The sequence below is a fragment of the Solenopsis invicta genome, chromosome 6 (genome assembly GCF_016802725.1).
Source record: "Solenopsis invicta isolate M01_SB chromosome 6, UNIL_Sinv_3.0, whole genome shotgun sequence".
In the NCBI taxonomy this organism is placed as follows: domain Eukaryota; kingdom Metazoa; phylum Arthropoda; class Insecta; order Hymenoptera; family Formicidae; genus Solenopsis; species Solenopsis invicta.
The window spans coordinates 646,910-662,187 of record NC_052669.1 but is presented as its reverse complement, the minus strand read 5'-3'; positions in this window follow the sequence as shown (position 1 = coordinate 662,187).

Genomic DNA, 15,278 nt, shown 5'->3' with positions numbered 1-15,278 from the left:
TTGTTCTGTATTGAAAAATTTGAAAGAAATTATGCGGTTAGAAAATAAATACAAACGATCGTTGATATGTGACATTCGTCTGTCTTACATGACTTTTTTAAGGTAATATTGCGTAAGGTGCAAGTTTTATTTTTCATAAAGTTTACAAACTTTGACATTCTATTAGACTCTTGAGAACATTCCCTGATTATATGGTTCACCCTGTGAATGGACACCCACGTACACAGGTGTATACGCACCATCCTCTCTCATATACCGTACCTAAATCATGCGACAGAACGGTCCATGATGCCTATTCATCGCGCACTCGAGTAGGTCCGAGCACGATCCTGACCCAGTAATTGGATTATTATTTCGCCAACGATAAGTGCAGTAATGAAGTCTGTTTCGGGAAATCGCTTTAGACCACTATGATTTTCATTTGGATCGGGCAATCTCTCACATTCTGATTACATTAGGGTTTCATTCAAGTCTTGTTAACTAATTATTTGATTAGAATCTTATAGCTTGGGATTCTATAGAAAGGATCAAAGTAAATTAACTCCTGTATCGAGTAATTTAAATAATCTTTATAATATTGAAACATATGTACAATTCCAGTTAATTTTGGTATCTTTATTTCTATTTGTTTGGCGAGTGCATGGGTATGATTTGTTAGCTTGCGTACATAAAGGGGAGAGTTGCTGAATACGTATCGGTCTAAATTGTACCGTATCAGTATTTCATATTTTTACTTAATGTAAACAACTCATTTCTCATTTATTTCATATTTTTAGTGATAAAAATATGAAATGACAAATGAATGATACAGACCAAAATTTAAACAGGTTACAGCTTGTTTTGTGCGTGTTAACAACGTTAGAAAAGAATCGGATACACCTGATGTTAATTTTTGATCAATTTATATAACTGGTAATAATAAAATCATGCAATTTTATATTGAATCTTTATGTGTTTCGTAAAAGGTTTATAGTAATTAAGTAAGGTAGAACATTTTACATTTATTTTATGTGTGCGTGTGAAATAATTGTGAAGATTAAATTAATATTTTTATTAAATCTATCAAGTTTCTTAAATCGTACCATCAGAAATTTTATTACCATAAAATGATATTAATGTGTAAGCTTGATAATAATAAAACTAATAATTGATAAGATTAAAATTACAAAAATAAATTCAATTCAGTTTTATTTCGACGTTCTTATCTTTTTATTATTAACATTTATTTATTATTAAATATTTGATTCTTTTTTGGTATAAATTATTAATAAAATAACTATTAATAATTTCTTATATTGTTAGTTTTTATTGAATATTTATAATTCGATACTTTCAGAAGCGACACGATTTAAGAGACTCACAGGCACAATTTGGATAGGCCTAAATCGTACCTTTTAAAGTATATTGCAAAAAGTCTTATAATAAATTAATTTGTTATTGGCAAAAGATTGAACATTGTAGTAATGGTTGCCTGAAACATTAAGCTACAATTTCCAACGTTTATTTACTAATAAATCGTTATAATGGGAAATATAAGGGAAAATAATTTTAATGGTATCTATTCGGCCATTAATTCTTCCCTACATGTAGAAGGAGTTTTCCACTCTCTCCAGTAAATTATACGATAGTCTGAACCATGATATATGTTTATCATCGGACACTCAAATCGCTTCTTGTGCGATCCTAATCTCGAAATTGCATTATTATTATCCTCTCCGAAATGCGACGACACTCGATAGTCGCGGTATCGTGTGACGCGTCGCATCTTTTTCCATTAGTCGTGATAGGAGACGGAGATAAGGTTTCGCTTTTCCTGGTGAACACCACGAACACGGTGTGCGCCTGGCTCGTGCGAGAAAACTGAGATTTTCTGTGTATCACATGTGCAAGGAGACCGTCGGCGAACATAATTGGCGGAGATGCTATTTTAGATGCGCTGTTATTCTCGATCTCGTTCCTCATGTATTGTTGGACTTTGCATTAGGGTTTACATCATCAATGGAAGAATGGAATATTTCTGTTTTGTACATGCCTGAAAGAGCAAAAATTAAATTATCGATGGTAAAATAAAATTTTGTTTCTCCCTCTCTCTCTCTCTCTCTCTCTCTCTCTCTCTCTCTCTCTCTTTTGCCACACAATTCATATCATTTTATTTGATATTAAATATTTATTAAAAATTACGGATATATCGTAATACCGATTGACGATAGAGTACTCGGCGTTTGCATTACAGTAGAAAATCAATGAAATCAATGAAAAATCAAAGCCCATATTTTTCAATCGAAGAAGATCAGTGGGTATTTTTCCGAAATCCCGAGCAAGTCCACCCGAAGGCTGTGTGGCAACATCTTTCCATCCCCTTCCGCTTCACGTTACGACAGCAGTAGTCGGACAGTGGTTCCCTTCTCCCTATCGCTCTTTCCCCTTCCTTACGGCGGATCGAGCCGATATACTGAACATATAGGTGTCTCGTCACCGTATCACCTACCCACCCTACCTACCCTCCGCTAGAGGGTGCTCCTGGATGGCGTTGGTGATTCGGGTGGGCCGAGGAAGCGGATGGTGGCGGCAAGGGGACGACAGGACTGAACGACAGGATAGTCGAAGGGAGCTGGAGGGATCGGTTGGAACGGAGGGCAGGGGGTGCGCGTGCGCCTCGTCGCGAGCGAGCCGGAGCCACTCCCGATCGTCGACGACCGTCCCACACGATCCTTGAAGCGATCCCACCACCGCGTCAGTCTACCGTCGGCATCCGCATAGTCAACAACCCCTACTATCCCGAGCAACCCCGGAAGGTAGCACAAAGTTACGCGCGTCCTCGACGGGTTTTCGGGAATCATTCTGTAAGTCTTGGGGGGTTGAACCGCGAACGAGCATCACCATTCATAGAGTTAAATACATTGCCCGACGCGTGCTTATCACGTTTTCGCTCGGTGACATCCGCGTGGAATCATCTGTTGAGGATGAGGAAGATGAGACGGAGTCACCTTGCAGCAACGCGACTTTGGAAAGGATTCGATTTCTCCTGTTGTCCTCGAAGGATTTTTTTATTTTTTTGGGGGTAAAAATAGAAAGTCAAGATCTCTCGCTGTCAATGTCCTCGACTAATTTACTGTCACTTTCGCGCGCGATATTTTTCCTTTTTTTAACAACTTTTCAGAACTTTTAGAGAAAATTAGCATTAGATAGTTAAAAAAGGAAATTATTTATTTGATCGTGTTTTCTTATTACTACTAATTAAATTGTATGTATTATAAGGCTTTCTCTAATTATTAATACTAATATAAATATTAGGCGAATATGCTATTCGATTTATCGTTAAAAATTTAATTGATACAGAGTACAAAGTAATATTTTCTTAAAAGAAACATTGTGTTTTATTTCATTATAGATAATTAAATGAACAAAAAATAGCTTTTTAATTTTTACAAGGATCACATCTTTTCTGTATTAATATTTTATGAGATTAATTATTAAAATTATAGCTTTGAGAAGAGAAAAAAATTTCTAACATTTGGCTGTAACGTGACGTTAAATCGAAACTGTTTTTCTGAAAATCTCAAGACCGTAAAGGATTTTTGTGCCACCGGGAATCAAGTTTCCGTTAAGTGACATCCACGTAAAATCATCTGCTGAAGGTAATAGGAAACGAGGTCGAGTCACTTTGCTGCAATGCAATCGCGGGATAGTTGAGTTTTCTTTTATTTAGTTGAGGATTTTAAGGACGAAAGACGGCAGGAAAGTTTCTATGGTCGGGTTTCTGTTAGGTGACACCTACGTGGAATCATTCGTACAGGATGAAACGAAAAGAGTTGGCATTTCCCCTTTCCGTAAGTTGTTATCATGTTTATTGGCTCGCTGTCGGTGGTTTTTTTTTTTTTTTTTTTTTTTTGTAAACAAGTAGTAGCGTTTTAAAAAATTTTGCAAATTGTTCTCAGTTTGTTTTATCATTTTTAATAAATATTTTCTTGTAACGTCACGTTTGATTCGAGAAGGCTTTCTCCATTGCTAAACACATATGTGGGATCTAAGAGCAAAGATAGAAATTGTCATTCTCAGTTGAAAATCAGTTGACTGATGTTTTATAAAACGTTTTGAAAATTTATATCACTGTTTGGCAGTAATAATGGAAATCGTCAAAAATCAATTTTAATGTGCAGAATTTAACGTACGAAATTATTTATCTTACTTTTCATTACACCATTACGTTAATTAAATTAGAAATTTAAAATATAAGTTAATAAAGAACTTTTATACGTGATTATAAATTATTTTGGATGATTTTGTAAGTTTATAATTTTGATCTTTGCTGTGAAATCCCTTATTTAACATTTTCCAACATATTTCTCACGTAATTCCCGTGTATCACGGTAAAGCACGTAAAATACATCGCGAGCATTAATTAAATTCTTCTTGACCGAGTTTCTACATCGTTGCAACACATTTATTATTCATTCCCACAAACGATATATCGTCGTCTCGTTTGTCTTCGAATGATCCGGGTCGCCGGCGTTGACGATGGCACCTGTCCGTGTGTCATGCGGGTGCATAACACGTCACGTGGGCACACGCTAGTTGTCGGTGCGTAGATAGATTGCACGTGACAGCTCGGCTTCCTGACGATCGGCGTCGAGCGAAAAGTGGGGTCATCGTGCTTTAAACCGTGCGCCGGTGGAAACGTCGTGACTCGTTTTGTCCTCGGCCGGTCACCATTGCGATCGAAATCTATCTGCTCTCGCCGTATCAACCAACCCGCCACGCCGCAGTCTGACCATCGCGGTAAGTCACTACTTAAGTATCTTTCGCGCCTGATTGCGGCTCGACGAGCGAGCGAAGAAGTAACGCCCGCTTTATTCGTTTTACGAACTCGAATAGTTAATGATGTCTCCGTCGGTTCTATTTATACTTATTATAAAAGCTTTGCGTTGAAGTAGCAAGTTTGTTAAATGAATTACACAAGCTCGAAGATTCAAATGAGAAACGTTGATGCTGAATCGTACATATTGGATTAAAAGCAAATTGTATTAAGGAAAGGAATTTTCTTTGTACAAATTTAAAAGCTTTTGATTTACTATATGAAAAGCAACAGAAATATTCTGCAGTGGATACATACGCGAAAAAAGATTTGTTAAAGCAATTGAGAACTTGGTTGATTCATCAGATCTTTTACCATAATATGCTTTTACTATAATATCAGCCCAATGTTTAAGTAACAAAATTTTACAGCTGAACAAAATTAATGATCAATAATAAATATGTTTGTCATAATATCGTAGCAAATTTATTAATGCGGCAAGACAATTTTCTTCGAAAATTAATCGAATGTGTGTAGATTAAAATTTTTAACAAAACATACTTTTGCCGCTGTAATGAAGAAACCTTTTTATATTAATAAATTTTATTGTAGCAAAGAACTTGGTCAATGTGCATACTGATAATTGCTTTCAGACGTATTCTTTGTTGAAATATCAAAACTCCTTAGTTATAGATGTCGAACTTGCGCAGCGAGCTACAGCTTTGCTGAATCATCCATTCTATTCTTCCCCGTGAATAATACGGTATTAAAATAAGAGCTGTTGAATTAAATGAAAACTGCTGAAAACTGGCTGAAATTGAAATTAGGCTATGTTTATTTCATTATTTTTTTATCGATTTGCACACATGGTCAAGCAACTGGCAAACTGACGTAACATCGAGATTACAAAATGAAAATGTTTTCCATAACGGGCGATTTAATATCGTCACGAGCGTCGTCGTCTGTCAAGCCCAACGCGTTCATTCGACATGCATACCAATCAATATGATATCGGTATTATTTAATGTATCTTCGACAGGTGCCCTTAACAGCATTTATTAGCATTGCGCGTAACTTTTTTAATCGCGAAGCGTAGCGTACTCATAAATCGGTCTGATGATTAAACTTGAATCTCTTTTCGGAATTAGAAAGCCCGCGGCTTAAGCAACTTTATGATCACCCTGAAGATAGAGCAATGTTTGTGATCGAAAGTTTCAATTAGAACTTGGGAACACTTTTAAAAGTTTCTGAAAATTGAGTCCCCTCGTAGGATTAGGTGCGTGTCTAGACTCTTCAATAATCGTCGCCGCCGCGACTGAAAAAAAGATACTATTGTGTTATCGATCCTACTAAGATTTCAGCTTTTAACCCAAGTATTTACTTTCATTCTCGAGTAAACATAAAAAAAAGTATCAGTAACGTATGTACTTATTGTTTTATTAAGTGTGTCTTGAATGGACACGAGAAAAACTTGGAAAATTTATTTAATTCATTTAATTTAATTTAAATTATGTTGTACAAATCACTTTGTAATTATTCTTTTATTCTCATTGTTATTTTATAAAACTTATTTCATGATAATTTGTTACATATCATCTGTATCATCGTGTAAACTCGTAAAATCTGTTATTAAAAAACATCGTCAGAAAGACGGAAATATCGAAATTTAAAATACACTTTTAAAATTTACTTTGCTGTGATAGTTTAGCGATTCACATTTTTGTTCTTCAAGATCGATATCCTGTCGATATCCCGTCATCCTTTTTCTACCGTCCCTCTTTAAATTATATTTACGCGTTTACAATTTGCTTTTACAATTGCATTTGCACAGTAATTTTCACATCGGCGGAGAGACAGCCGAGATGACCAAGACGACGATACTGTCGTCGACGGAGGCCAGTCAACTTTCGACTTGACGTTTTTTTATTTTTTGTGACTTTCAATCTTCCTTTGACACGTTCAAGGGTCGATAAAAATTTGATTGTTATATATATGTTTAAAATGATATTCTAGAGCGCAAAAAGTTTTTTTGTTTTTGGCAATTTTTTTAAAAGAAAATTACTACGAAAATTTTTCTACACTTTTATATATTTACTTGTTCATATTTAATAAACATTTACAAATTTTAGTTTTAAGCTAGATGTTTATTAGTTTATTTCTACGTAAATTTAAAGTCAAATATATTTTTCAAGTCGACTGACGCGATTTCTCAGAAACTACTGAAGCTGTCAACAGTTGCATATATGTATATAAAGTACATATTTGTTTATGATATAAACTAAGATTGCGATATTTATTAATTAACTATTTTTTTCAATTTAATGGACTTTGTTAAAAAATCAATACTTTTCCTTTATAATCACACCATTTTGCGAAATTAATTTGCAATATTTTTTATTTATTCTAGTTTATATAGATAAATAGACATGTATTTATTTGAAATACACAAAAGTTGAAGTTGATAGCTTTAGTAAGTTCTACAATTTCTAAAAAATGGTGTCAGACAATTTTAAAAATGTATTTTTTTTTTTATGTATGTAATCAAAATTTTGCGATTTTTTTGAAAATTTGTGGATATTTATTAAACATGTTGAGAAGATGATGTTATTACATCAAATGATATTGTGACATTTATTTACAATGTATATAATATATAATAACTTTGTTAATTTACCTTATATATACAATAATTTTGTTAAAAATTGGTATTGTAAATTGAAAACTTAACGATCAATCAAATTGTTCTTCAATAGATTCTAGATTCAAAGTTGACATATTTGTTATATTGAACATTATTTATAAAAATGTAGTAACACTGCATGAATTAAAACGGAACAACGGTAATAATATGGTTTACCACAAGAATAAATTTTAAAAATTGGTTTTAATTAAAAAAAGTGTTTTGTTATAAAATTCTATATTTATATGTTTATAAAAAAAAACTATATATATATATATATATATGTATATACAAAGTGAAAATATTGGAGAACATGTGCAAATGTATGTACGTACACAAGTCTTTCGCATATATTTATACTGCAATGCTGAAAATCTATAATACATGTAATGTAAACTATAGATTTTTGGTACTAGTAAAACTTATCGAATAACGGCTTGTCACAAAAACTTCAGAAAAAAGTCGGTTATTAGGCCTGTTGAGACGTCAGTACGTATAAGTGCTCATATTAGCAAATCCCATGTTATTATTTAACTTTGCATAACTCAAGATGTGTAAAGTCGAATAGAAAGTTAAAATAAATAAAAAAAGCATTTTTGTGTACATACATTTGTATAATAATATGCTCAAGTTTAAAAAGCATGAGGAAGTATTTGTACTTAAAATATATGTATCATAATTTTGAAAAGCTCAAAAGTAAAAATGCCTTACAACAAGTGTCGGCTATTATATATTGAGTATTAGAACCAATATATAACGTTACTGAACAAATGATTATGTAAGTAATTACTAGAAACCGTCATTTATTAATGTAAAAAATATGAATGGTTATAATTCCTACATGTCACGTAATACCATCTTTTCCACTATCAATAGATGTAAAAGCATAGAATATTACGTGCAGCAGTATTCTTTAAAAAGATTTCCCAAAAATAGATCGCTTTATCGCGCTCTAGACTAAAATATCCCTTTAATGACTGACAATGAGTGATTTTGAATAAAAAATGGTGGCAGCGTTCTGTATTAAATGGTATTTATATTACACGCGACGTGATCGCGCAAGAATGGCGATTATCCATTTTAGTTGCCCTGCAATGAAATAGAATTGTTGTTAGCTATTGTGTGTGCGTGTGCGTGTGTTGCTTCTGTTTGATTTTCTTCTTTGCAGGTTGACAATTTTATATACATTGATATTAACATACATAATAACAATTTTTCATCCGTATGAATTCACAAAAAATATAAAATAGAAAAATTGTATCAATATGTCACTTTTCTGATAAACGAATATTTAGAAAAAGTTTGTCAGCATATGTATCAGAAATAAATTTAATAAATTTGATTTTCCCTTTAGTTTATTCGAAGAGAAAATTTGTAATCGCAATCAATACCCGAATTGGAGAGAATATTATCATTTAAATGCTATGGCTCTAAAGATAAGGTTTGCTACGCGTTTGTCTTTCCGAGCTTGAGAACTTCCCGTAGAAGCTGTATTTTATTTTGTCGCGTGTCATTCGACCACTCTGAGCCATTAGCCGCGCCGGGTAGTTTTAACTCGCGGAACGAAGGCAGGTTTACCTTTCCTCTCGACGTACCTGATTGTAAACCCAACTTTCTTGAGTGCTTCCTGAATAGCTGTGGACACCCTCCTTCTTTTTTGCTTCTTCATTAATAAATCCATCTTATATATCACGGGTTTAGTGTTTCAGCTGAAACCGGCTGCGACGTATACGGTGTCCTCCGCCATTCTATCCTTGAAACATTATAGCAATATAATATATAATAATAAATAATATTAATTGTAGAATGCGATGAAATATCTCTCTCTCTCTCTCTCTCTCTCACACACACACACACACACACACACACACACACACACACACACACACACACACACACACCAGAGAAATATCGCGTGTCAATGGATATAATAAATCACGTAAATTCAAAAAGATAGAAATACACAAAGTGTACGGAAATTCAAATTACAACGTTTTCAAAGGGTGTTATGCATCCGCGTAACATCCAAATTTATGAAAGAGCGTATATTAATTTGACAAAAATACTTGAATTAAGCTCGCATATAGAAAATATTTAGATTTAAATGATGCAATTGCACATATAATTTGTAGTATGTGCATGTGTGTCTATATATGTATGACAATTGGGAAATTCTCGTAAATTGCGTTTCTAAAAAAAAAAAGAATGGTGGAAGATCAATTTCTTCGCGAACGTCACAGAGATCCGTAAGTTAAAAACAATAATAGAAGCGTCGATTGTCGTCAGTTGCTGTTTCTCACGTAGGAATATCTGCGATGAGGATCTTTTTGGCGGTGGAGATTAAAGAAAATCGATATCCCGGGTACGGAGGGATGGGAAAGTCGCAGGTGTTGCGGTGAGCCAGGTAAGCCTGTACGTAATTTCTGGCAGTGAGGAAAAGGATAGAGAAACAGAGAGAGAGAGAGAGAGAGAAGGGAGAGAAGTAGGAGGAGCAGATAGCGCAATGTTTATCGGATTGAGAGCCACGATAAAATCAAAGACAGTTCGATTTAGAGATCGAAGACTAGAATAAACAACTACGGCTGCGTTTAGCAGAATATTCCGTAAAAAATACATTTAGAGAAAAAAATTGTAATCAGCAACTACAAATTTTGCAAGAACAAGCACCTCGACTACGTGTTACAAAATTACATGTAATAAAAACAATAATATATGTTATACAAATTAAAACAATGCAATAATATTAACTATTTGTGCAAAATTGTTGGCTAAACTAGAATAGAAAAATAGTAATGCGTAAACCTAGGTGTTTTACTTGTTATTTCGATTGTATGATTAATTGATTGTACGTAAACTAAAACTATGTAATTGTCATTATATTAACTTATTTATAGAAAAGTTTATATAACTGTAATTATAGTTGAGATGAAGATATTTAACTATAAATGAATAGTAATAAATGTTGTTGCTGTAGCGATACAAACTGTTCTATAGTTATCGTAACTAAAACTTTACTGCGATAACTACTGTAAAATAGTTTATCGAAGTATGTGCATCAAGTTTAGACATAAAATTTGTATAGTTGTCATTTTTATAGTTTGCTGGCAGTATGAATTTTTCTCTGAGTGTACACGTTGAATATTGAAGAGAATTTGCAATTTGTTAACTTTTCCTTTATTTACTATATTACAATAAATATGCGAGAAAATATAAATTATGATATTCCCTGATCTCCGGTCTTTGATGCTTCATGGATTTTCATGATATTACATCAGAACAGTTGCTGTCGGAAATTTTAATTTCTATACTTTTAATTTTCAACACGCGGATTTTTATTAAACACGAAGGAATGTTACTCAATCACTCGTTTATTTCATCACTGTGTTCGGTTATGCATATAGATACGTATATAAATTATTATTAATAAACACATAATCCGCTCGCGACGGTTACGGGGGGATAAAGTTTTTTCCGATACGAGATATCCTACCTGATTCACTGTGTAATCTGCGAGAATGTTTTCATAATATACAGCGCACTGGTATCTCGCGTAAACTAAATAACGAAATTTGCAATTTATTTATCGGTACTTGGAGCGCGACCGATTGAAGTGCATCAATGGACGATTCGCGTAAATATATCGCTCGTACGCGATACACTCAATTATATGTCGAGCTTTCATTAGCGATCGCAAACATCGCCGGCTGGAAAGCGATTCGCAAAAAAATTACGCGGCAGCCGATTTGAATTTTTCAATAAATGGCATATCGGCGTGTCGAATCGAAAGAACTTTCCGCGCCTCGCCTCGCCGCGCCTCGCCAGGCCGCGCCGCGCCGCGCCGCGCCGCCCGGGCCGTTCGATTGACCGAGCATTAAATAATATCGCGCTTTTCCAGGAGCGCAAAGCTTTATTGCTCAAGCTGCTTCCTGATCCCCGCTGTGAAATTGCTTTACGTCTACTCCAATGGGCTCGATGGCTTTAGAGATTTTTGTTGCTTTATGTTCCGCCACGTAATCTCTCGTGACGTTCCTCGTCACCTTGCAACGCGCAGATAAATCATTTTCCGAATGTTAACTGATATTTAACTGAAGCAGATGTTTCATCACACAGCTTTATCGTTTGAAAAGAATGTCATTTTCGCGCGCGCTACTTACTCTAAGCACGGTTCAACATGGCTCGGTGTCGAGTTTCTCCAGCTGTACGCGTAATAATACAGTCACTGCTTGTTACGCAATCACATCGTTATCGTGATTACTTCTCGATACGCCGATGATGTGAAATTCATGAAAAAGGTGAATCCTGTTGCCATGATTGCCGGAGTAACGCGTTTGACGCGAACACTGCGAATCTCAAAGCTATAAAAGGGAGAGGTATAATTAAAGATAATTAGATCCCGTTTAATTGGCTTCTTTGAAACACGCCATGATTTTTGTCATAACAAACTGTAGCCGCGTGTCGCCGACGCTATATTCAATATTGTAGCTTTATTAGCAGTAAGCCTTCGTTTAGCGCCGGCTGAAGATACTATTATTCACCGTTGTTGTGTCGTAATGTAAACACTTTGTGCAAACACTTGTGTCATTTCGTGGCATATTTCGAAAACATTGAAAATTTATTGCACCCGTGTAATCTAGGCAACTTAATTTGATGAAAAAAAAGAAAAAAGAAAATATAAATTGCGAAAAGGTAGAGGCGTTTGTTTGAGAATAGAAATATAGATATATTATGCACCGTGAGATTCGCAGAGAACTAATATAGGGGAAAAAAAGAGACGTGGCCGCATGCATTCGTTTAAGGAAAATTTATTATACAAGCACTTCGAGTGTCTTCCGTTTTTTTTTTTTTTTTTTTTTAAATCTTTGACAAAGAAAATCGCGTACGGTAAACATCCGCGTTCGATAACGGTTTCCGTTTCGAACTGAACGTAATGCACTGCTGAGAATATGAGCGAGATGCACGAGAACAATGACGTATACATTTCCTGGGGAAACGATGCTGCACCTTAGCGGATTCATCGATCAATTCGATGCACTCTACTGATGCATAATATATACGTATATTGCAGTTGGGTCCTATCTATTTTTCTTTCTCTCATTGTGGCTATTGATTCTGAAAAAATGTGAAAAAGCGGAGAGTTGACGATGCATTTTATAAAAAATAGATAAGAAACTCCGTGTACCTGTACAATCTTTAATTAGCACGCAGAAAAACCGTCAAACATTAGTATCAAATTAAAATATATAATAATTATTTTTATTTAATAACCATCGTTTGATATATATAGGAAATTATATTTTTGCTGATATATGAAACAATGATAATTTTATATATATAATTTAATCTTTAAAGAACGGACAATTTTCACTCTTTTCAAAGTGTAAATTTAGCAGCATTATTAAATTTCAGCAAAATATATTTTTATTTCAATATTATAATAGTCATTTAAAAAGAATATATTATTGTTTTGATACTAATAACATAAAATTCTAATTCTTAGTTTAAAGATATTGTTATTCGATATTATTTTTTCTCAACTCACATAAACTATTATTATTGGATAATAACATATATTTCTTATTATAATAGTCATTTAAAAAACATAATATGATTGCTTTGATAACAAGTATTAAAAATTCTAATTTTTGGTTTTAAGGTTATTTGTTTTCCTTTCAAGTCATAAAATTACAAATACTTAATTAAAAAGGGGTTGATAAGAATCGCAATGCAGTTGTTGGGTATCGATAAATCCACCATGTTTATTTCAATCTTACATCGTAGTTTGAATGTTTCAACCCAAGTTTGGGCCATATCTTTAGCGATAATATTGTTGCAATATAAATGTAGTCATAAGAACATCATCCGCATCATATGGCGTTGTCAAAGCAGATATTATTTTGTCACAATCGGGTGATCTCTCGAGTGATTGCGTTTAAAACTCTAAATGTGACGACAAAAAACTGAAATCGTTAAACGAAGAAGATATAACAATTTACAAAACTTTTTACTGATCATGTGAAGCGGGGAGAAGCAGTATTGAATCGTAGAAATAGTTAATAAATATATACAGAGAATTACAAACACCATTATTCAATTATAATGTTATGAGCACCGTCAATTGAATAAAAGATACGAAAATCGTAAAAAACGGTGAATCCAAAAATTCTTAAATTTCAAAGTTATAAGAGAGAGTTTTTCTTCTCTTGTCAATCTTACGGTCAAAATAATAATGATGAATAATGAAATCATAAAATTATTATTGAATGAGAGGACAATATATATATATATATTTTTTTTTTAAGTTATACAAAATTTCTTCATGTAAGAGAATTGTGTGTTTACGTTAGTAATAATTTTATTTTAATATTTAATATTTAACAATTAAAAAATAAAAATATTCTCAAAACAAGATCGTTCTCTCTTTGTGCATTACTCAGTTATGTTAACGAGAGTAGATTTTCTTCTGTCCATTTTTTGATATCGCTAAATTTTATTAATTTTACCGTTGTATTTAATTAGCAATTACTCTAACGTAACGATGCATATCAAATCGATTAACAAATGGACGTTTTCGACAATCCGGTCGCATTAATTTGCACCGCGAGATTTCATTCAAGTGCCAAAATTGGAATATAATTGACACTTATTTTGCACCGACGAATACACGGATGCGACGAGGGCGGCCCGCACGTACGCTGCTTTCCTTGTCTACACAAATATTTGGTGAAGAGACCTACTCGCGCGCAGTGACGCCATATATGTGTACACGTTACATGTGTATGCATATGCGTGTTTTACGAGCGCAAGAACAACTCGCAAGCGCAACTCGCGGAGTAGTTGCCGCAACGTTATGTTTGTCATAGTGGAGTATGCGTGGTGTGCCCGGCACACTGGGTATATCAGTCTGCCGGGAATATACATGACAGCACGTATAAGCCCGTTTGTCGCTTTAACAATTAGCTTAATTGTTTATGCGACCGAGAACGCGTCAGCGCCGCTGGCGCAATGTTGATTTCACTACACTACGTGGTTGCCGCGAGAAGAATCGAATGTAACGAACGTGGCATCAGATGTTTTGGGCTTTTAGAAGAATTTTTTACAAATTTAATAAAATCTACAAATCAGGAATAAATTATTTATTTTTCTTCGACGATATATTTCTTAATGCAATTTTGTATATAAGCTCTTACATTTTTACAGACTACAGACATTGTGAATGCTGGAGAGAGATAAAATGCAACAAATATCAATATTTGCAATAAATATCACATCACTATATTTTTCAAATATTTATTAGAATATTTATTAAAGTATAATAGTCGCATCTCTCGTTCGATGTTTAAAAATTTCTGAAGCTTGAATGAGCATGATAAAACATGTGAGGTGTCCTTACCGAGGCGGTCCGAAAGTAAGCCATTTTTCAATACCGATCCTGCTAGTACATTGTGTTTATATTGCACAGAACCCAGCGGATACCTACCCGTAATGTAAACGAACTGGAACGCGTGGTAAATCCAATAAACCGATTTTCACTCGTTACCGGACCAAATCGTATTTTAGAGTAACTTTTTTACACGGCCGGCGTATGCCACCCATATCGGCGCGGTATCACACTGGCAAGGATAACTGGAAATAACGAGCCAAAACGGATACGAAATTTCCTAAATAGTTTGTACACCTAGGATATATTCCCTTTTTTTTTTTTTTATTGAAACAAGCATTTTTTCATGACGTATTGACTTTGTTGATGTAACATTTTTCACTTTTCATGCAATTCACCGATCAATCGAATTTTGTGTATTTCAC